The following is a 20,367-nucleotide window of genomic DNA, read 5'->3' on the forward strand; positions in this document are numbered from 1 at the left end:
CACAAATCTACCGGAAGAACACGAAAAAACGTTTTGAACTGACAGTCCTGGATTCCTTCGAACAAAGAGGACGCACCCACCAGACCTGCCGATAGCGTGGCTCACAACGGCGTGGTACCGTGCAGCGAACCCCCGCAGCATGTTCGTCGTCTCCTCTTCTCCTACCAACTCAGCCATGAGTTCGATGGTTCGAAATGCGACAAAAGGGCCTCTAGTGAATGCGGTGTTGCCTTATAAACGCGCCGAAGAAGGATATACTGCGGTGTATATCCGTAATTATAGGCATTTAAATTACAGAAGTCGCAGTTTAACGAGTAGCTAAGTACGTTTCCGCTGCATTTTTTCTGCGCTTGGCGCACACGCAGAGCCATCTTGTGACAACGTAGAAGACCCCCTCCTCGCAATGTACCACGCTGCCCCGACAGGTGGCGCGCCACTCGCCCGCTTCTGAAGCTGTGCTGAAGCTGTGTTGAAGCTGAAGCTGTGCAGGGTGATTTGGGCTGGACTAGTTTTGTAGTGAGGGAAGCGAGCAGTAAAATTGAGTGTGAAAAACGGCTGAGGAATATGGAAGAAAGTAAAGGGGCTGGGAGAGTGTTCAGGTATCTGTATAGGAGAAACATTGATTCGCAGTCGAGGAAAAGAACTACGGAGCTTACTAGCAAGTATGCGGCCTGTAGGGTGGGCAACACAGCAACAAAGGTCAAGCGGAAAGTAAGAGCGGCTTAAATATTCTCATTGGTGGCGGCAATGGAAAAGAAACCTGCCATGAGTAACTACTTAGGAGGAAAAAATGAAATCAGGAAACAAACAATTTATGAAAACTGAAAGGGAAGCTGATTACTTTTCGAAGCGAGATCGGGATGCCTCAGAAAAAGCACCTATAAAGGAAGATATAAGACGGAAGAAGAAGCATGTGCTTCCTGCGGTGAAGCTAGGGAGACTATGGAGCATTTCTTATTAGAATGTGAAGACGTCTACCCAGCGGTTGATTTAGGCACCACTGGCCTCCTTCAAGCACTTAGGTTCAGCGAGAGCAGTGAAAAAGCAAACATTTCCGCAATAGGCATTAGTAAGGTGCGATTAGAGGATTGGTGGAAGTAGGAAAACGACAAAAATGGAGACGTACAAAAGCACAGTTCGAAAGAGGGGATCAGAAAATTAGGGTGGGGTAGTTCGTAGTCTTTTTTCTTCTTTTTATTGTTTAACCTAGGTAGGACATTAGGCAGTATAATCGCAAGACCTTGGTGGCGCAACCTACCATCCCGTTCCAAAGGATACGCTCATAACATCCATCCATCTCGCCTCCATTTCGTTTGAGAGCATTGGGGCCGTGTGGGGACCAGTGCGCGAATGCCCCAATACCGTTGCGTTTAATAAATTTTCTCCCTCTCTCCCCGTCCAACTTCCAGCGTGCGTCACTCGAACTCTCGTGTTCAGGCGACGCGGCTCCTCTTTCCGCTCACAGCGCGATTCTTAGGTGCAGCGTCCAATGCGGGACCCCTCTGATGTGCGATCGCTGCGCCGTAGCGCGTCTGGTGGGAAAGGTCCCCTGCGATGTGTACCGCGCTGCTGGCGAGGAGTCATGCGTCTGCGTGGTGCTCTCAAGAGAGATAGTGTACGATCCAATCGAGACGTCAGCCCCATGATCACGTCCACCTTCATGGCGCATCGCGGTCCGGCTGTCAGTGCCGATCACGACGTTTGGCTCGCGCAGATCGTTTCTCGCTCCGAGACACCGAGTTCTTTGGTTCGTTTTGTCTTCGTTTTTCTTGCGCAACGACGTCCTCGTAAAAAGAACTTCTCCCCACTCCGTGCAATCTACCTTGTCGTCGTGCCAGCAGCACTGAGGCCAGAAGTCTTGAACGGCGATCAGACAGCCGGGCACCGTGGGTTTTCCCGTACGCTCGCAAAAATACAAGTACTATTAGCCACTCGTGACCACTGACGTCGCCCGCTACCTCAAGACAGGCCGTGATAGCCAGTGACGAAAAACACCACCGACAAGGTCATCACGTTTACTACAGCCGATCGAGCGTCCTTGCCGACACTTTCAGCAGATTGTGGTGAATTCGCTGGGACCATTTCCGACATCAATATCTGTAAGCAAGTGGATCTTCGTGGCCACAGACTACCTTACGCGCTACGCCATAACGAAAGCCCTGCCCAAAACTGGTTCAGCGGAAGAAGCGAAATTTTTCTTCGATAACATCCTGCTGCGACATGGCGCCCCAGTAGCCCTCATCACAGACAAAAGAACGTCCTTTACAGCGGAGCTCACCCAAGCCATTCTGCAATACAGCCAGACAAGCCACAGGAGGACCACTGCCTAAAAAGCGCAGACGAACGGCCTAGAGAACGTGTGAACAAGGAACAAAACGCTCACCTACATGTTAGCGATGTATGTCGACATCGAACACAATACGACGAATGCCGTCCTCCCGCTCATAACCTTCGCTCACAACATGACTGTGCAAGAAACAGCGCAGATCGCACCATACAAGCTGGTTTGCGGCAGGAACTCAACCACGACTTTCGACGCCGTGCTCCCGTACGTCACCGACGAAGTGTATCTGGAAGTCGCCGCCTACCTTCACCGCGTTGATGAAGCCCGACAGCTCACCCGCCGGCCGGTCAAGAACCAGCATAGGGCCGAAAGCTGACACTACAATCTTCGACGACGTTACGTCGAGTGCCAGTTCTGCGACCGTGTTTGGGTTTCGACTCCAATACGCCGACGAATACTTATCTAGAAGCTTTTGCGGCACTATTTCGGACCCTACAAGATCACGTGACGTATTCCCGCACAGGTCATGAAGTCATGCTAGATGCTATTCTGAAATCACAGCGCCACCGCTCACGGCCTGAACTAGTCAATGTTATGCACTTGAAACCCTTCTGTCAACGCTAACTCAGAATTTGGGGGGAGGGGGGGGGGGCACCAGGAAATGTCGCAGTTGGTTGTAACCACAGGCGCTAAGCTTGTGACAGATAATATAACACTGTTCTTGTTTGTTGACTACTGTGGAGTTTTTGCCCGTGTGAAATAATTTGTGCCTCAGTGTACATATAAGGGAATTAGTTCATGGATTGTTTTGTACGGAAATATTTGTGTTTGCGGTCCCACGCCCATTTAGGAGAGTTTTTTATCTTTCACAAAGAAGCGGGGGAAGGGGGTTATTTTGTGCGAGGTATTCAGATGTGGTAGGCGGTGTCCGTGGTGCTGTGCGGTGCTTGTCCGAAATGACGCGAGCACGACGAAGACGACGAAGAGGCAATGATCGTTCCGTGTGGCGAATGGAAGGTAAAGAAAAAGAAGACCGGAAATTACGAACGAACAAATTTGACCAATAGCGATTTAACACGTGAAGAATGAGAAAAAGGAAAAACAAGTGCCGAGAGAAGCTCGAGGAACAGCACAGAATTGAGGCTTCATCATCATCATCAGAAGCGAGCAGTGCCAGGCAGCCAGAGCTCGTCGGGTTCCCGTACCGAAGCCCAGCTGCTACCTGGTTAATCCACTTACCTGGCGATCCCTCAGCCGGCCATGGTACCCTGCCCTTGGACTGATACTAATTCCAGCCCTGGGCCTTCCGTTGGTTCTGTGGGACAAGACTGTACCAGGCCTACCCTGCTGTTCGTTCCTAGGCCTTCCATGACCCGTACGGCCATATCACGCTCATCCCTGGCGTCATTGTGAAGCGGAATATACCGACCCGCCGACAATATATCGACGTCCACAAGGTGAACATTCACAAACATTATTTATCGCGGCGTGGGACTTTGTAATTCTTTGAGACCTTACTAGTTGATTCTCTGGGACTTTAGCTCCATTATTCAAGTGTGTAGTAGTTGCATGTTTTAATAGTGCTTCTGTTCACGTCAACTTGCCCATTCTTTTATTAAAAGTCACTCAAGATGCAAATTACCTCGTTCCTCTCGGTAACGAATGTTTCGCATTCATTAGTCATTTTTCCAAACATCTCTCACAGTGAGCGCGTATACCTCCATCGTGATTTTGTTCAGGCTACGCTAATCGACGAAGAAATGCAGAATTCTATCCTTCTTCTTCGCCAAGAATACAAGAGACACCCACGAGCTTTTCGACAGCTGGATGATTTCGTCGTGCAGCATTTCGTCGATTTGTTGTTTTATATAGATTCATGTTTGTGCACAAAACAGGGTAAAGACCCGCAATGGTTGCTCAGTGGCTATGGTGTTAGGCTGCTGAGCACGAGGTCGCGGGATCGAATCCCGGCCACGGCGGCCGCATTTCGATAGGGCCGAAATGTGAAAACACCCGTGTATTTAGATTTAGGTGCACGTTAAAGAACCCCAGGTGGTCGAAATTTCCGGAGTCCTCCACTACGGCGTGCCTCATAATCAGAAAGTGGTTTTGGCACGTGAAACCCCATATATATTATATATAAAACAGGGTAAAGGCACTGGCAGAGGGGTGGAGCGCATATTTCGGTTATTATGCGATGCTTAGCAACTGCTTTTTCTCGGATCCTTCATGACGACAAAAAGCAGTCCTTTTATAGCAAGAAGATACAATTGAATGTGCAATTGAATGGATGCAATTGAAATGTGGAATGCCTTACCTGATGTTGCTGTCGATCAGACGGATGTGCACAAATTTGAATGCTTGATTGATATTTTCTATCGTGAACACCCAACCTGATGCTATGAAGTGTCAAATTTGCTTGTGTTGTACTATTTTCCCTCCCTGTAACAACCCTCAAGCGAGGGTTAACAGTATTAAGAAAGAAAGAAAGAAAGAAAGAAAGAAAGAAAAGAAAGAAAGAAAGAAAGAAAGAAAGAAAGAAAGAAAGAAAGAAAGAAAGAAAGAAAGAAAGAAAGAAAGAAAGAAAGAAAGAAAGAAAGAAAGATACCATTGAGCTGTTCTTGCTTATGACAAGGAATAGATGGATCAATATCAAAAAGTGGTTCAAGGCCACGCGCCGTCGTTATATTTTCGGCAAAATCCAAGCGGGAACAAATGCATCGCTGACTGCTGCAACTTCTTCCGGCTATGCCACATTCGTGCATTGTTCAGGTGTTTATGTTCGTGGCTGAAGTTCGTCACGAATAGTTCTGCATTTCGTCGTCTTAACTGTGCGATACTGTTTGCAGCACCAATTTGACAATCGACCAGTAGCTGTTCGTCGCTCTCAACGATGGTTTGATGCCTGCGGCTGCTTCTGTGGCGACGAAAATCATGATAGAGGCGCGATGCGCGTTACTGACTCAGGTCTTCAAGTACACCTAGGGCGCGATTACTGTGAGAACGCTGCGGCGGTATCGCATGGCTTTATCGATATTAGGTCGATGACTTCACCACATTGACTCAAGAAGTATATGCCGAGGATTACGACCCATGACCATTGTTCTAAAACAACGACGGTCGCTGGGCTAGTCCGGTCATCATCCGTAACCCTTGCCATGCAGATTCCGGTCAGCGTAATTAAGTGTCCTCCAGCTGCCAAGATTTGATGGCCTTCCTAGGCACTCATGAGTTTCCTCAACCTGTCGGACAAGGAAGGGGCCAGCGCTGACACAGCAGTCGGCTCCTGTACAGGCTAAGATAGTGACACTGTGATCATCAACCAGAACATCGAGGTCGGTAGTTCTTAGCCTTACATCGCAGAGAGTGTCTTATACGTCGGGTCGTCAGGTCTCCTTTTTGCGTATTCTTCGCTTCGAGGAGGCACGTACCCAGGATTTTTTTTTTCAGGAGGGACGGGGGCGCATCCCCAAAGTAACTTTTCTATGCAAATGAGGGGCGGTGTACTTATACTAGCAGAAACCTTAATTCTCACCATTCGCTATAAAAGCACGTACACCCACTAAAGAGAAGCGAAACAAGGCGTATTTCGCAAGCATGTCTGTGACATACAGCTATCCTTTACATGACAAACCAGGAACCACATCAAATTGGCTCACGCAGGTAAGAAACGCAGCAAGGAAACAACCAAGAACAAGTCGAGCGGCGCTCGCCGAACATGTCGAGCGGCGCTACGAGCGGCGCTCGCAGCGCCGCTCGCGTGACGTCAGGGCACGGACTCGCGCCTGTCGTCTGCTACAGTTCGTGCGTTGTACGGGCGCTTTCTGCGGTGTTTTCGTTTGTTCGCCCTCGTTCTCTCTGCTTGTATACTTATGGTGGTCGTCTCAAATATATTTTTATGACGTCTTCCTTTGCGAACATTTATTCAAAGAGCTAATTTCTTAGTCAACAATGCAGCTCTCGAAGGCAACGCTACAGTGCCAGCCGAAGCGACGCAGACCAGCCCATTGCGGGTTTTTCATACGCGGATAGACAATCGCAAAAGCATAGCCTATAGGAATCCAGTTATGATACCATACCTGCCGCGGTGCAACAAGTATGTCACAAAGCTGGCTATATATGACTTCTACAGCAGTTAGGTTGATTTTATTCCGCTAAAACAGGTTTGCTCACGACGAGTAGTTCATGGTATAATATCGAATTTTTGAATTTCCTCACAGAAACGCTCGGCAGTAGCACGGTGACTTAACTAATACTGGAGCTTAGATTCTACACGCCTCACTTGCTTCTTTAACTGCTTGTCAACATTAGGCGGTTCTTCACGTGTTTATTTTTTTTAAGCGGCGGAAATTTGAAGTAAAGTTAATGAAGGCTTACAGCTATTAACAGAGTACAAATAGTAATGTACCAATATATATTCCCTTTTCCGTGCTACACGTTCAACTCACCTCTTTAGAGCGCGTTTGTTAATGATTAATAATGCATGTTATGTTCCTCTTTTTTTGTCTATGTTACCAAGTGTATATCATTTATTTATTTCAATGCCGCAGTGTGTTTTGCATTGTTATCGTGGAAATATTTCACTGTGCTTTCATACATTGTATAACTGCAATGTTTTATGGCCACTATATAGATGTAATTTATATGGCGCTTGATGTGTTACACCATGCAGCCATATTGTACCTAAGAGGGTGAGATTACCTCAAGCCGCGTCTGTGCGGCTTTTTTCCCTCATCCACCTCCATTTACCACTCCTCTGTACATGTGTGTGTGTAAATAGAAATTAATAAATCAAATCAAATCAAACTCACTTGAGAAATTCACTGGTGCTTGTTGCTTGAGGAATATACATGACGAATCTGTTTGGCAAACTGACACAGGCTGCTCGGCCCAATTTTTTTAGTGAAGTATGCCTGCTGGACCACATAGCTGCAGCCAGAAAGCAGTCGAAGCGTCAATGACTAGTAGTATGGGACATATTGAAGATATCGAAATTCCCCCTGTGGAGAGTCAGAAATCAAGTGAAAGTATATGCAATGCTTGTGGTGCTTTCTTTATGAATGTTTGCGATTGGATTGGAGCAAACTTAAATTAGCCTGCAAGGTTCTCTTTTAAGTACCGACGAAGCGAATAGTTATCCGTTTGTATAACTAAATAACGCTGGATCGAGACATGGTGAGACAAAAGGTGCTTGAATTTTCCTATTGCAGGCAATCTAAGCTGCGTAGTAGTAGCTCGAGAATACTTTAGCCATTCCAGTTGGCACTGTAAAAAATGCTTTATGGTTTTAATTCGAAGTTGAAGTGAACTGATGGGTTTCGCGAACATAGCGTGCCTCGCCATACGGACAGTCGATTGCTACCGTTACGTGATCAGGGGTGTGCCATATTGTCGATAAAGGCTACTGAGGGCCACTATGATACATTTCATCACTTTCAATGGAGTGGCTGTCGATCTAAACAACGAAACTTTTCTCTCAGGTGATTGCTACTATGGTGTTTGTGAATTAACTATGTAAATACTCTACATGACACGCCGTCGTGTTAGCAGCCATGAGCAATTCGTTTTTTGGAGACCTGTTTCAGAGGGGGATGAAAGTAGCAGCAAACATTTTCATAAGAAATGCGCGCCTAACTATTTTTTTACGCATTAATGAATGGCCATATTTGAATAGAACAACACACCAGAGTAATAGGAATCATGATGACAGCTTCGCTGGGCAGTGTCTTTCTAACATCGGATAACATGTTGACGCCAATTACCAAATTTTTCTTGCACGTAAAATGCAATACCTCTCATAGCTAAATACTAAAGGAATGTTAAGTGTTTAGCGAAGTATCATACACAACTTCGTGCGTTGAATTTGCAGATATTCTTTTTTTAGTCAAAATTTACCGATAGACACGGCGCATATATGCATTGCAAAAACTTGTAGACCCCTTTAACGCTACTTAGCTTGCGATATCCAAGTCGCAAAGTTTCTCGACTCACACGCTTTTGAAGAAGAAACTGTGGTTAAGGTATTGCAGCTGAAAGAAGCCGACTTATTCTTCAATACGTACGGCTCGAGCCACCTATACCCCAAGCATACACGAAGGGAACGAGCGCGCGCGGCAGCCGAGCGAGCCGGAGCGAGCGGCGTCCTGGCCGTGACGTCACTCGCAAGAGGGCGCCATTCCTCTTTCTCGGGGCTAATTAACCCGCCACTGCAAGGTGAACTCGACAACGACGCCTTTCTAGGAACAATAACTGCAGACAACACCGCGCAACAGCAATGAGCAAATGCAGAGTTATGACGCTTTGTCGAGCACTTACAAGGATATACCGACGTTGCCCTTCGAGTATTTAACCCTGTATTAAAACGCAACAGCGTTAAGGAGGACGTGTCGCAGAAAAGCCGGTGTCGTCGGCGTCGGCGGCTTTGGCTGTGAGCGAAAAATGGCGGAAGGTAATTCATAAATAAAAACAACTTACAAGATGGCCTGAGTGGGAATCGAACCAGGGTCTCCGGAGTGTGAGACGGAGACGGTACTACTCAGCCATGAGTTTTTTTTTCTTTATTGCCTGTTTTGTGCTTCTATATCAAACAACAAATGACATTTGAGAAAACAAGGCAAATTTGCAAGTTTTCAGCACCAAGTGTCAGCTTTATAGGGCTGACTATTTTAGAATTCTTTGAGCGCGGTCAAGGGTTCCACCCTTGGCAGCCACGCAGGTACACAATCGTGTGCTTTCTGAATTTCCACAAATCTCGACATGCATTCTCGGAAAAGCATTCCTGCAGGCCGAGCATCCGGATCGCAGTGATAGCCCGCCATACGGGCGCGCCATAGACAGTGAAGGCCAACTAGCATAATAAGGTCAAATGGCAGTCCATCATCGTTTTCTATAGATAAATATCTAATACCCTGTGGATCTAAAGGAAAGTCCTTTTTGATAGTCCTCTGAAGTACATCCCAAAAGAAGACACCCGCCCAACAATCTAGAAATACATGATCTATAGTTTCTGGTTTCTTACAGATCAAGCAATGCGAGCCCCAGGGTAAGAAAAACCCACGATCTTCTAAAAAGGTTTTGACATTCAACGTACCCGTGTGAAGCTTAAAAAAGAAAGACTTCGTCTCTGGCGTTACTGGTATTCTTTTCACCCGCTTAAGCACGTCTTGCCCTTGGCCTCCACTGTATATGGCCCTATACATTGGCACACGGAGAACTACATCGCATACATCTTTGTACAATGTTTTACGTTTCACTGAAAAAAGGTACTCATTTGAATATCTGACGGACAAAAAACGTACACTTAAAATAACTTCTCTAAGGAATCCACAAACCGGACCGCTCATATTGTCTGTGCAGACTACATAGCTAGGTAACGCGCTCCTTAGCCTCACTTGGCACACCGTGCGCAAGAAAGGATCGCTTAATTCGCGGAAAAATAAAAACCGGTTTACGACCTGTCGTATAAAAAGGTGCGTCATTCCCAAACCTCCGTCTTTAACTCGCCTGAACAAATTCGTTCGACTGAATCGTTCCCAATTCGAAGCCCACACAAATACTGCGAATACTCGGTGCAACTTCTGTATATTTACCCTTGAACAATGCAATACCTGCATTACATACCATATTTTTGCGACAAAAAATAGATTGCAGACTGTAGCTCTTGCAAACATTGACAGATGTCCACCTTTCCACTTGTTCGCTTTTATCTGTGTTTCTCTTGTTTGATCTTGCCAATACTCATCGTTATTTTTGTAATATTCCAGTGGGACGCCTAGGTATTTAACGGGTGTCGTCAGCCACTTGACATTGGCGAAAGTGACAGGGGTGGAAGGCCATTCTCCGTGCCAGAAGCCAAGACACTTTCCCCAGTTTACCATGCTTCCAGTTACCTTGCCAAAACCCTTCACTACAGCGATAGCTGCAGCTACACTCTCTTTATCTGTACAACAAACTGCGACGTCATCCGCATACGCCAGAATTTTAACTTCCGATGCATTTTATCTGAAGCCGTGAATGTTGCTGCTTTCAATGATCGCTAGGCACATTGTTTCTATGTATATACTGAACAGAAGGGGGCTCAGGGGGCAGCCCTGGCGTACAGAACGCTTTAGGTTAATGGGGGCCCCCACTGACTTGTTAACAATGAATCGCGTAGTGCAGTTCCGGTACGCCAGAGCTACCCCATCTCTAATGATGGATCCGACATTAATGTGGTCAAGGATGTCAAGCAAAATACCATGAGGTACACAATCAAAAGCTTTCTCGAGATCGAGCTGTAGAATTGCTACCCCTGCTTGCATAATGTCGCAGCACTCCAGCACACACCGCATCTTATGTGTATTAGTCACAATCGAACGCACCATAATTCCACATGTTTGGTGAGGACCAACCAATTCCTTAATTACTTTCTGTAGCCGCCTTCCTAGCACTTTCATCAAGATTTTATAATCACAGTTAATGATATAGGCCTGTATGAGGAAACCAATTTTAACTTCTCTGTCTCTTCTGTCTTTGGTATTAATACAGTATGAGCTCCCCCAAAAGACCGGGGCAGGAAATTTAGTTCGTAAGCCTCATTAAAAAGAACTGTAAGCAGATGAGACAATTCTTTTTTAAATGTTTTGTAAAACGAAGCACTCAGACCGTCAGGCCCTGGCGACTTGCCGAGATTCAGGTTATCTATAGCCTTTTCTACTTCCGTTTGTGATATGGGTGATTCCAACTCTGTTCTGGTGTCATCTTGCAGTCGTGGCATTCTCTCAAGAAATTCTTCTTTAAACCTCTCTGCATTCACAGGTCTAGAAGCAAAAAGCGCTTCGTAATGTCGAGCAAAAGCACGTCCTATGCTGTCATTGTCTGTCATTACTATCCCGTTATCTTCAATAACATCTATATGGTTCCGCCGGACGCGACATTTTTTGAGTCCAAGTGAGCGTTTTGTTGGACATTCATCTATAGCCATCGCTTCTACCCTGGCTCTCACTTGCGCTCCGCGATAACGGTTCTCATCATAAAGCTCCAGTTTCTGTTTGATACTACGCAGATCTTCGGCATACACACCTGGCGTTTCGCATTCAAGCGCTGTTAGCTTTTCAAAAATCGTCTTGAGCTCTTTCTCCTTCTTTTTGGCTTCAAACAATAAAATGCTGGATCTTTCTATCACTTTAATTTTTATCTGTTGTTTGAAGATTTCCCACTGCTCTCCTATTCTTTCCCCACTATCTTCATGGATATTCTTAATTGCACGAATCACAGCTTCATTGAAAGATTCATCCCTTAATAAATTGGAATTCAATTTCCATTGCTCCCATGAAAAACTCTTTCTCTCTTTCCTTGATCCTATTTGACATTTCACAAGGCAGTGATCAGTAAAAGAAATTGGCGAAACACCATAACTGCGGCAGTTTGGGATCGTATCCAGTGACAGGTACAGTCGGTCCAAGCGGGCATGGCTGTTGCCCTGAAAATGAGTGTACTTCACAGCTCGGGAGCCCTCTAGGCACTCTGCAATATCCTCTAGCTCATGATCTGCAATCATTTGTGACAATACATCACTGCTTTTGTCTCTAAGCATTCTTCCAGTTGACCTATCACTTGAGTTCAAAACGCAATTAAAATCCCCAACCAAAACAAGCTGCTTAGCAATGCACAAACACTGTCTTAGGTTAGAAATGAAATTAACGCGTTCTTGCGCCACACTTGGAGCATAAACACTCATAACACGCCATGCGATATCACTATATGTGAAATCACACAGCACAAATCTACCGGAAGAACACGAAAAAACGTTTTGAACTGACAGTCCTGGATTCCTTCGAACAAAGAGGACGCACCCACCAGACCTGCCGATAGCGTGGCTCACAACGGCGTGGTACCGTGCAGCGAACCCCCGCAGCATGTTCGTCGTCTCCTCTTCTCCTACCAACTCAGCCATGAGTTCGATGGTTCGAAATGCGACAAAAGGGCCTCTAGTGAATGCGGTGTTGCCTTATAAACGCGCCGAAGAAGGATATACTGCGGTGTATATCCGTAATTATAGGCATTTAAATTACAGAAGTCGCAGTTTAACGAGTAGCTAAGTACGTTTCCGCTGCATTTTTTCTGCGCTTGGCGCACACGCAGAGCCATCTTGTGACAACGTAGAAGACCCCCTCCTCGCAATGTACCACGCTGCCCCGACAGGTGGCGCGCCACTCGCCCGCTTCTGAAGCTGTGCTGAAGCTGTGTTGAAGCTGAAGCTGTGCAGGGTGATTTGGGCTGGACTAGTTTTGTAGTGAGGGAAGCGAGCAGTAAAATTGAGTGTGAAAAACGGCTGAGGAATATGGAAGAAAGTAAAGGGGCTGGGAGAGTGTTCAGGTATCTGTATAGGAGAAACATTGATTCGCAGTCGAGGAAAAGAACTACGGAGCTTACTAGCAAGTATGCGGCCTGTAGGGTGGGCAACACAGCAACAAAGGTCAAGCGGAAAGTAAGAGCGGCTTAAATATTCTCATTGGTGGCGGCAATGGAAAAGAAACCTGCCATGAGTAACTACTTAGGAGGAAAAAATGAAATCAGGAAACAAACAATTTATGAAAACTGAAAGGGAAGCTGATTACTTTTCGAAGCGAGATCGGGATGCCTCAGAAAAAGCACCTATAAAGGAAGATATAAGACGGAAGAAGAAGCATGTGCTTCCTGCGGTGAAGCTAGGGAGACTATGGAGCATTTCTTATTAGAATGTGAAGACGTCTACCCAGCGGTTGATTTAGGCACCACTGGCCTCCTTCAAGCACTTAGGTTCAGCGAGAGCAGTGAAAAAGCAAACATTTCCGCAATAGGCATTAGTAAGGTGCGATTAGAGGATTGGTGGAAGTAGGAAAACGACAAAAATGGAGACGTACAAAAGCACAGTTCGAAAGAGGGGATCAGAAAATTAGGGTGGGGTAGTTCGTAGTCTTTTTTCTTCTTTTTATTGTTTAACCTAGGTAGGACATTAGGCAGTATAATCGCAAGAGCTTGGTGGCGCAACCTACCATCCCGTTCCAAAGGATACGCTCATAACATCCATCCATCTCGCCTCCATTTCGTTTGAGCGCATTGGGGCCGTGTGGGGACCAGTGCGCGAATGCCCCAATACCGTTGCGTTTAATAAATTTTCTCCCTCTCTCCCCGTCCAACTTCCAGCGTGCGTCACTCGAACTCTCGTGTTCAGGCGACGCGGCTCCTCTTTCCGCTCACAGCGCGATTCTTAGGTGCAGCGTCCAATGCGGGACCCCTCTGATGTGCGATCGCTGCGCCGTAGCGCGTCTGGTGGGAAAGGTCCCCTGCGATGTGTACCGCGCTGCTGGCGAGGAGTCATGCGTCTGCGTGGTGCTCTCAAGAGAGATAGTGTACGATCCAATCGAGACGTCAGCCCCATGATCACGTCCACCTTCATGGCGCATCGCGGTCCGGCTGTCCGTGCCGATCACGACGTTTGGCTCGCGCAGATCGTTTCTCGCTCCGAGACACCGAGTTCTTTGGTTCGTTTTGTCTTCGTTTTCCTTGCGCAACGACGTCCTCGTAAAAAGAACTTCTCCCCACTCCGTGCAATCTACCTTGTCGTCGTGCCAGCAGCACTGAGGCCAGAAGTCTTGAACGGCGATCAGACAGCCGGGCACCCAGGGTTTTCCCGTACGCTCGCAAAAATACAAGTACTATTAGCCACTCGTGACCACTGACGTCGCCCGCTACCTCAAGACAGGCCGTGATAGCCAGTGACGAAAAACACCACCGACAAGGTCATCACGTTTACTACAGCCGATCGAGCGTCCTTGCCGACACTTTCAGCAGATAGTGGTGAATTCGCTGGGACCATTTCCGACATCAATATCTGTAAGCAAGTGGATCTTCGTGGCCACAGACTACCTTACGCGCTACGCCATAACGAAAGCACTGCCCAAAAGTAGTTCAGCGGAAGAAGCGAAATTTTTCTTCGATAACATCCTGCTGCGACATGGCGCCCCAGTAGCCCTCATCACAGACAAAAGAACGTCCTTTACAGCGGAGCTCACCCAAGCCATTCTGCAATACAGCCAGACAAGCCACAGGAGGACCACTGCCTAAAAAGCGCAGACGAACGGCCTAGAGAACGTGTGAACAAGGAACAAAACGCTCACCTACATGTTAGCGATGTATGTCGACATCGAACACAATACGACGAATGCCGTCCTCCCGCTCATAACCTTCGCTCACAACATGACTGTGCAAGAAACAGCGCAGATCGCACCATACAAGCTGGTTTGCGGCAGGAACTCAACCACGACTTTCGACGCCGTGCTCCCGTACGTCACCGACGAAGTGTATCTGGAAGTCGCCGCCTACCTTCACCGCGTTGATGAAGCCCGACAGCTCACCCGCCGGCCGGTCAAGAACCAGCATAGGGCCGAAAGCTGACACTACAATCTTCGACGACGTTACGTCGAGTGCCAGTTCTGCGACCGTGTTTGGGTTTCGACTCCAATACGCCGACGAATACTTATCTAGAAGCTTTTGCGGCACTATTTCGGACCCTACAAGATCACGTGACGTATTCCCGCACAGGTCATGAAGTCATGCTAGATGCTATTCTGAAATCACAGCGCCACCGCTCACGGCCTGAACTAGTCAATGTTATGCACTTGAAACCCTTCTGTCAACGCTAACTCAGAATTTGGGGGGAGGGGGGGGGGCACCAGGAAATGTCGCAGTTGGTTGTAACCACAGGCGCTAAGCTTGTGACAGATAATATAACACTGTTCTTGTTTGTTGACTACTGTGGAGTTTTTGCCCGTGTGAAATAATTTGTGCCTCAGTGTACATATAAGGGAATTAGTTCATGGATTGTTTTGTACGGAAATATTTGTGTTTGCGGTCCCACGCCCATTTAGGAGAGTTTTTTATCTTTCACAAAGAAGCGGGGGAAGGGGGTTATTTTGTGCGAGGTATTCAGATGTGGTAGGCGGTGTCCGTGGTGCTGTGCGGTGCTTGTCCGAAATGACGCGAGCACGACGAAGACGACGAAGAGGCAATGATCGTTCCGTGTGGCGAATGGAAGGTAAAGAAAAAGAAGACCGGAAATTACGAACGAACAAATTTGACCAATAGCGATTTAACACGTGAAGAATGAGAAAAAGGAAAAACAAGTGCCGAGAGAAGCTCGAGGAACAGCACAGAATTGAGGCTTCATCATCATCATCAGAAGCGAGCAGTGCCAGGCAGCCAGAGCTCGTCGGGTTCCCGTACCGAAGCCCAGCTGCTACCTGGTTAATCCACTTACCTGGCGATCCCTCAGCCGGCCACGGTACCCTGCCCTTGGACTGATACTAATTCCAGCCCTGGGCCTTCCGTTGGTTCTGTGGGACAAGACTGTACCAGGCCTACCCTGCTGTTCGTTCCTAGGCCTTCCATGACCCGTACGGCCATATCACGCTCATCCCTGGCGTCATTGTGAAGCGGAATATACCGACCCGCCGACAATATATCGACGTCCACAAGGTGAACATTCACAAACATTATTTATCGCGGCGTGGGACTTTGTAATTCTTTGAGACCTTACTAGTTGATTCTCTGGGACTTTAGCTCCATTATTCAAGTGTGTAGTAGTTGCATGTTTTAATAGTGCTTCTGTTCACGTCAACTTGCCCATTCTTTTATTAAAAGTCACTCAAGATGCAAATTACCTCGTTCCTCTCGGTAACGAATGTTTCGCATTCATTAGTCATTTTTCCAAACATCTCTCACAGTGAGCGCGTATACCTCCATCGTGATTTTGTTCAGGCTACGCTAATCGACGAAGAAATGCAGAATTCTATCCTTCTTCTTCGCCAAGAATACAAGAGACACCCACGAGCTTTTCGACAGCTGGATGATTTCGTCGTGCAGCATTTCGTCGATTTGTTGTTTTATATAGATTCATGTTTGTGCACAAAACAGGGTAAAGACCCGCAATGGTTGCTCAGTGGCTATGGTGTTAGGCTGCTGAGCACGAGGTCGCGGGATCGAATCCCGGCCACGGCGGCCGCATTTCGATAGGGCCGAAATGTGAAAACACCCGTGTATTTAGATTTAGGTGCACGTTAAAGAACCCCAGGTGGTCGAAATTTCCGGAGTCCTCCACTACGGCGTGCCTCATAATCAGAAAGTGGTTTTGGCACGTGAAACCCCATATATATTATATATAAAACAGGGTAAAGGCACTGGCAGAGGGGTGGAGCGCATATTTCGGTTATTATGCGATGCTTAGCAACTGCTTTTTCTCGGATCCTTCATGACGACAAAAAGCAGTCCTTTTATAGCAAGAAGATACAATTGAATGTGCAATTGAATGGATGCAATTGAAATGTGGAATGCCTTACCTGATGTTGCTGTCGATCAGACGGATGTGCACAAATTTGAATGCTTGATTGATATTTTCTATCGTGAACACCCAACCTGATGCTATGAAGTGTCAAATTTGCTTGTGTTGTACTATTTTCCCTCCCTGTAACAACCCTCAAGCGAGGGTTAACAGTATTAAGAAAGAAAGAAAGAAAGAAAGAAAGAAAGAAAGAAAGAAAGAAAGAAAGAAAGAAAGAAAGAAAGAAAGAAAGAAAGAAAGAAAGAAAGAAAGATACCTTTGAGCTGTTCTTGCTTATGACAAGGAATAGATGGATCAATATCAAAAAGTGGTTCAAGGCCACGCGCCGTCGTTATATTTTCGGCAAAATCCAAGCGGGAACAAATGCATCGCTGACTGCTGCAACTTCTTCCGGCTATGCCACATTCGTGCATTGTTCAGGTGTTTATGTTCGTGGCTGAAGTTCGTCACGAATAGTTCTGCATTTCCTCGTCTTAACTGTGCGATACTGTTTGCAGCACCAATTTGACAATCGACCAGTAGCTGTTCGTCGCTCTCAACGATGGTTTGATGCCTGCGGCTGCTTCTGTGGCGACGAAAATCATGATAGAGGCGCGATGCGCGTTACTGACTCAGGTCTTCAAGTACACCTAGGGCGCGATTACTGTGAGAACGCTGCGGCGGTATCGCATGGCTTTATCAATATTAGGTCGATGACTTCACCACATTGACTCAAGAAGTATATGCCGAGGATTACGACCCATGACCATTGTTGTAAAACAACGACGGTCGCTGGGCTAGTCCGGTCATCATCCGTAACCCTTGCCATGCAGATTCCGGTCAGCGTAATTAAGTGTCCTCCAGCTGCCAAGATTTGATGGCCTTCCTAGGCACTCATGAGTTTCCTCAACCTGTCGGACAAGGAAGGGGCCAGCGCTGACACAGCAGTCGGCTCCTGTACAGGCTAAGATAGTGACACTGTGATCATGAACCAGGACATCGAGGTCGGTAGTTCTTAGCCTTACATCGCAGAGAGTGTCTTATACGTCGGGTCGTCAGGTCTCCTTTTTGCGTATTCTTCGCTTCGAGGAGGCACGTACCCAGGATTTTTTTTTTCAGGAGGGAGGGGGGCGCATCCCCAAAGTAACTTTTCTATGCAAATGAGGGGCGGTGTACTTATACTAGCAGAAACCTTAATTCTCACCATTCGCTATAAAAGCACGTACACCCACTAAAGAGAAGCGAAACAAGGTGTATTTCGCAAGCATGTCTGTGACATACAGCTATCCTTTACATGACAAACCAGGAACCACATCAAATTGGCTCACGCAGGTAAGAAACGCAGCAAGGAAACAACCAAGAACAAGTCAACAAGCGAAAGCGTAAAATGAAGATTTCTACCACTGTTTTTCTAATTAGCTCTGAAAGAATTATCGAGAACGATATATTTGTGGAACAATCACAGTTCTTTTGTATCCCTCGTTTACTTCTCTACCAAATTAGGTGCCAAAACCGACTCGTATCCTTATTTGGGAAGTTGCTTAATGAAGCCTGGCCACCAGTCCCGTACAACCGCGTAGAGCGCTGGACGCTGCGGTTCTAGGCGCACTACGACACGGCAAAGGCTTATAAAAACATCCACAAAAGCACAGCAAAGAAGTAGCTTCATCAGGCTGTTCGAATGATAACTTTAGAAGTTTCATTCGAAACACATAGAACCAGTCTTCACATCCGGCGCCATTTCCTCTACTTCCTTTTTAAATAAAAAGATTTTCGTGGACAAATATTTTCACAAACAGCGCCTAAATTTGTTATTTTTTGCTTTTATTTCTAGTTTGGCTGTTTCCTCGGCTCTCTCTCTCCATAGATTGCTTAATTTTGAATTTCATGCGACTCTTTTCTCCCGTTGCCAATTGCGCCCGAAAAGTGTTCTACAAATAAGGATAAAAACCACATGAGGTAACGGGTGACATTAATATTTCTTATAGATTGAACGGTTATTGCACGGTTTGATTCAAATTTCGATTTTCGGGGGGATGGCTGTGAAACATAGATCGTTGAAAAGTGACCAGTACGGCCTTTCCAGCGGCAGCACGTTGAGATTTCGGAACAAGCATCGAAATAACGAGAAAGGCGAAAATATTCCGCCATCTCTTAGCTGGGAGAATGTCGAGCTGCTTCATGCCATCAGTTCAGCGGCCTTTTCCTAGACCCGGTGAGTGATCGTTTCGACACCTCGGCCATAATATTGCAACAGCATTCCAGTGCTGACCGCCGAATAGCTGCCAAGTCTCAAGACTGGTCTGGCGGCGCTTTAGGGACATGATTGAGGAGTGCCGGCATGGGCGGGGGGAGAGGGACGAGGGGGGTTATGCGGCTTAGTTTCGGAGAACTATGCATGACGCAGCTTGTCGTCATAGTTGGACTTCTTGAACGCGCTGACCTTTTCGTAAGTTTCCAGCCAGCTTTCCAGGTAAAGAATGAAGACCTGCGGGAGGTTGGTGGTTCACTGGGCTGCTGCAACACGTTCGGTGTAAGTGCCACTGAAGTTGCCATTGTGGCTTCTGTCGTGGCACTTATCGCTCATCTGAGGAACAAGTTCTTGCTCGGGGGACAGATATTGTAGCCTGCAGCTGGCTCGATGATGTTGGGCGGCGCTGGCGGTCTATTAAAGATTCTCGCCGGTCCCACGGCTTTGCGGGGGCGTCCGGTACATGAACGTAAAGCGCCTCTACCAGATGCCACGTTCTAGTGACGATGAACTAAGGAGCTAAAACTGTGAATCATGAAACAAACTCTTTATTGGACGGATCTGACCCCACAACAGAAAGTGACATTGAAAGTAAAACCGTAGCGGTGAGCACAGTCGGTGATCGTCGAAATTTGATCAGCGTGCTAAGCGTGCCAGCATAATCGCTGGGGCCTGTGTAACTTGCATAACGCACTGCATAATTCTGGTCGCGCGTACAATCTGGTCACAGAATGTGCCATGGCAACAGACAATGAATAGAACCGCTGATACCATTCGAGAAACTTCCGATATATCGAGGCGCGTCCTCCGCCGAGCGATAACGTTCAACGTTTGGTAGCGGCTGAATAGCCGTCACCGGAAAAAGACGAACAAGTGCATGTGTCGATATGCCATCAATATGTAAGTGCCATTTCTTTCGGAACGCCACATGTACAGTTTCAACCATGGCTAAATCCCATATTCTTATTTTCTTGTGTGGAAAGCATTTGAAAGTAAGTGAATCAGATGATGCGGTGGTTGAACGTTTACTTTTTTTTTTCATCTATGTTCAAAAGCAATGACTTTTTCACGTCGCGCAGACGCTGCTACAGTCTTCGTCGCAGACTCTTCACCCAGCAGCAGACGGCAGACTCCACTTCAAGCCGGTAGCCATCGACTTCCCCAAGACGTGTCCAGAGAGGATCACAGCCCGACCCCTACAGCCAAACTATTTCGCCGATAGCGACGTTCTGCATCGACAACCCTGCATCGGTCGTAAGATGTCGACCTACTGAACCTATCAAAACGCAGGTACGCCAATTTTTTTTGTTTCTAGAACAGATGCCTCAAATTTTGAAATTTGCAGTTTCAGCTAAAATACTACGCAGTTAGACATAACTATACCATTCATATGACACGCAACGCACACGCAGCCGGTGTTCCCAAAACTACTACCGCCCGGCTTTTTCAGTAATGCAGCCGTGAAATAATTTCCTCGTAAGCCCAGCATAACGA

General features: G+C 46.8%; 1 long non-coding RNA gene across 1 annotated transcript in view; it reads left to right on the plus strand.

The window, feature by feature from the left end:
* Nucleotides 1–20,157, plus strand: part of LOC139049558 (uncharacterized) — a 65,972-nt gene extending 45,815 nt beyond the window's left edge. Inside the window, exon 6 of the long non-coding RNA XR_011508398.1 lies at nucleotides 19,953–20,157. This is a non-coding gene — a long non-coding RNA (uncharacterized lncRNA). The remainder of the gene's footprint in view (nucleotides 1–19,952) is intronic.
* Nucleotides 20,158–20,367: the final 210 nt, after the last annotated feature.

Source organism: Dermacentor albipictus, chromosome 9, assembly GCF_038994185.2.
Source record: "Dermacentor albipictus isolate Rhodes 1998 colony chromosome 9, USDA_Dalb.pri_finalv2, whole genome shotgun sequence".
NCBI lineage: Eukaryota > Metazoa > Arthropoda > Arachnida > Ixodida > Ixodidae > Dermacentor > Dermacentor albipictus.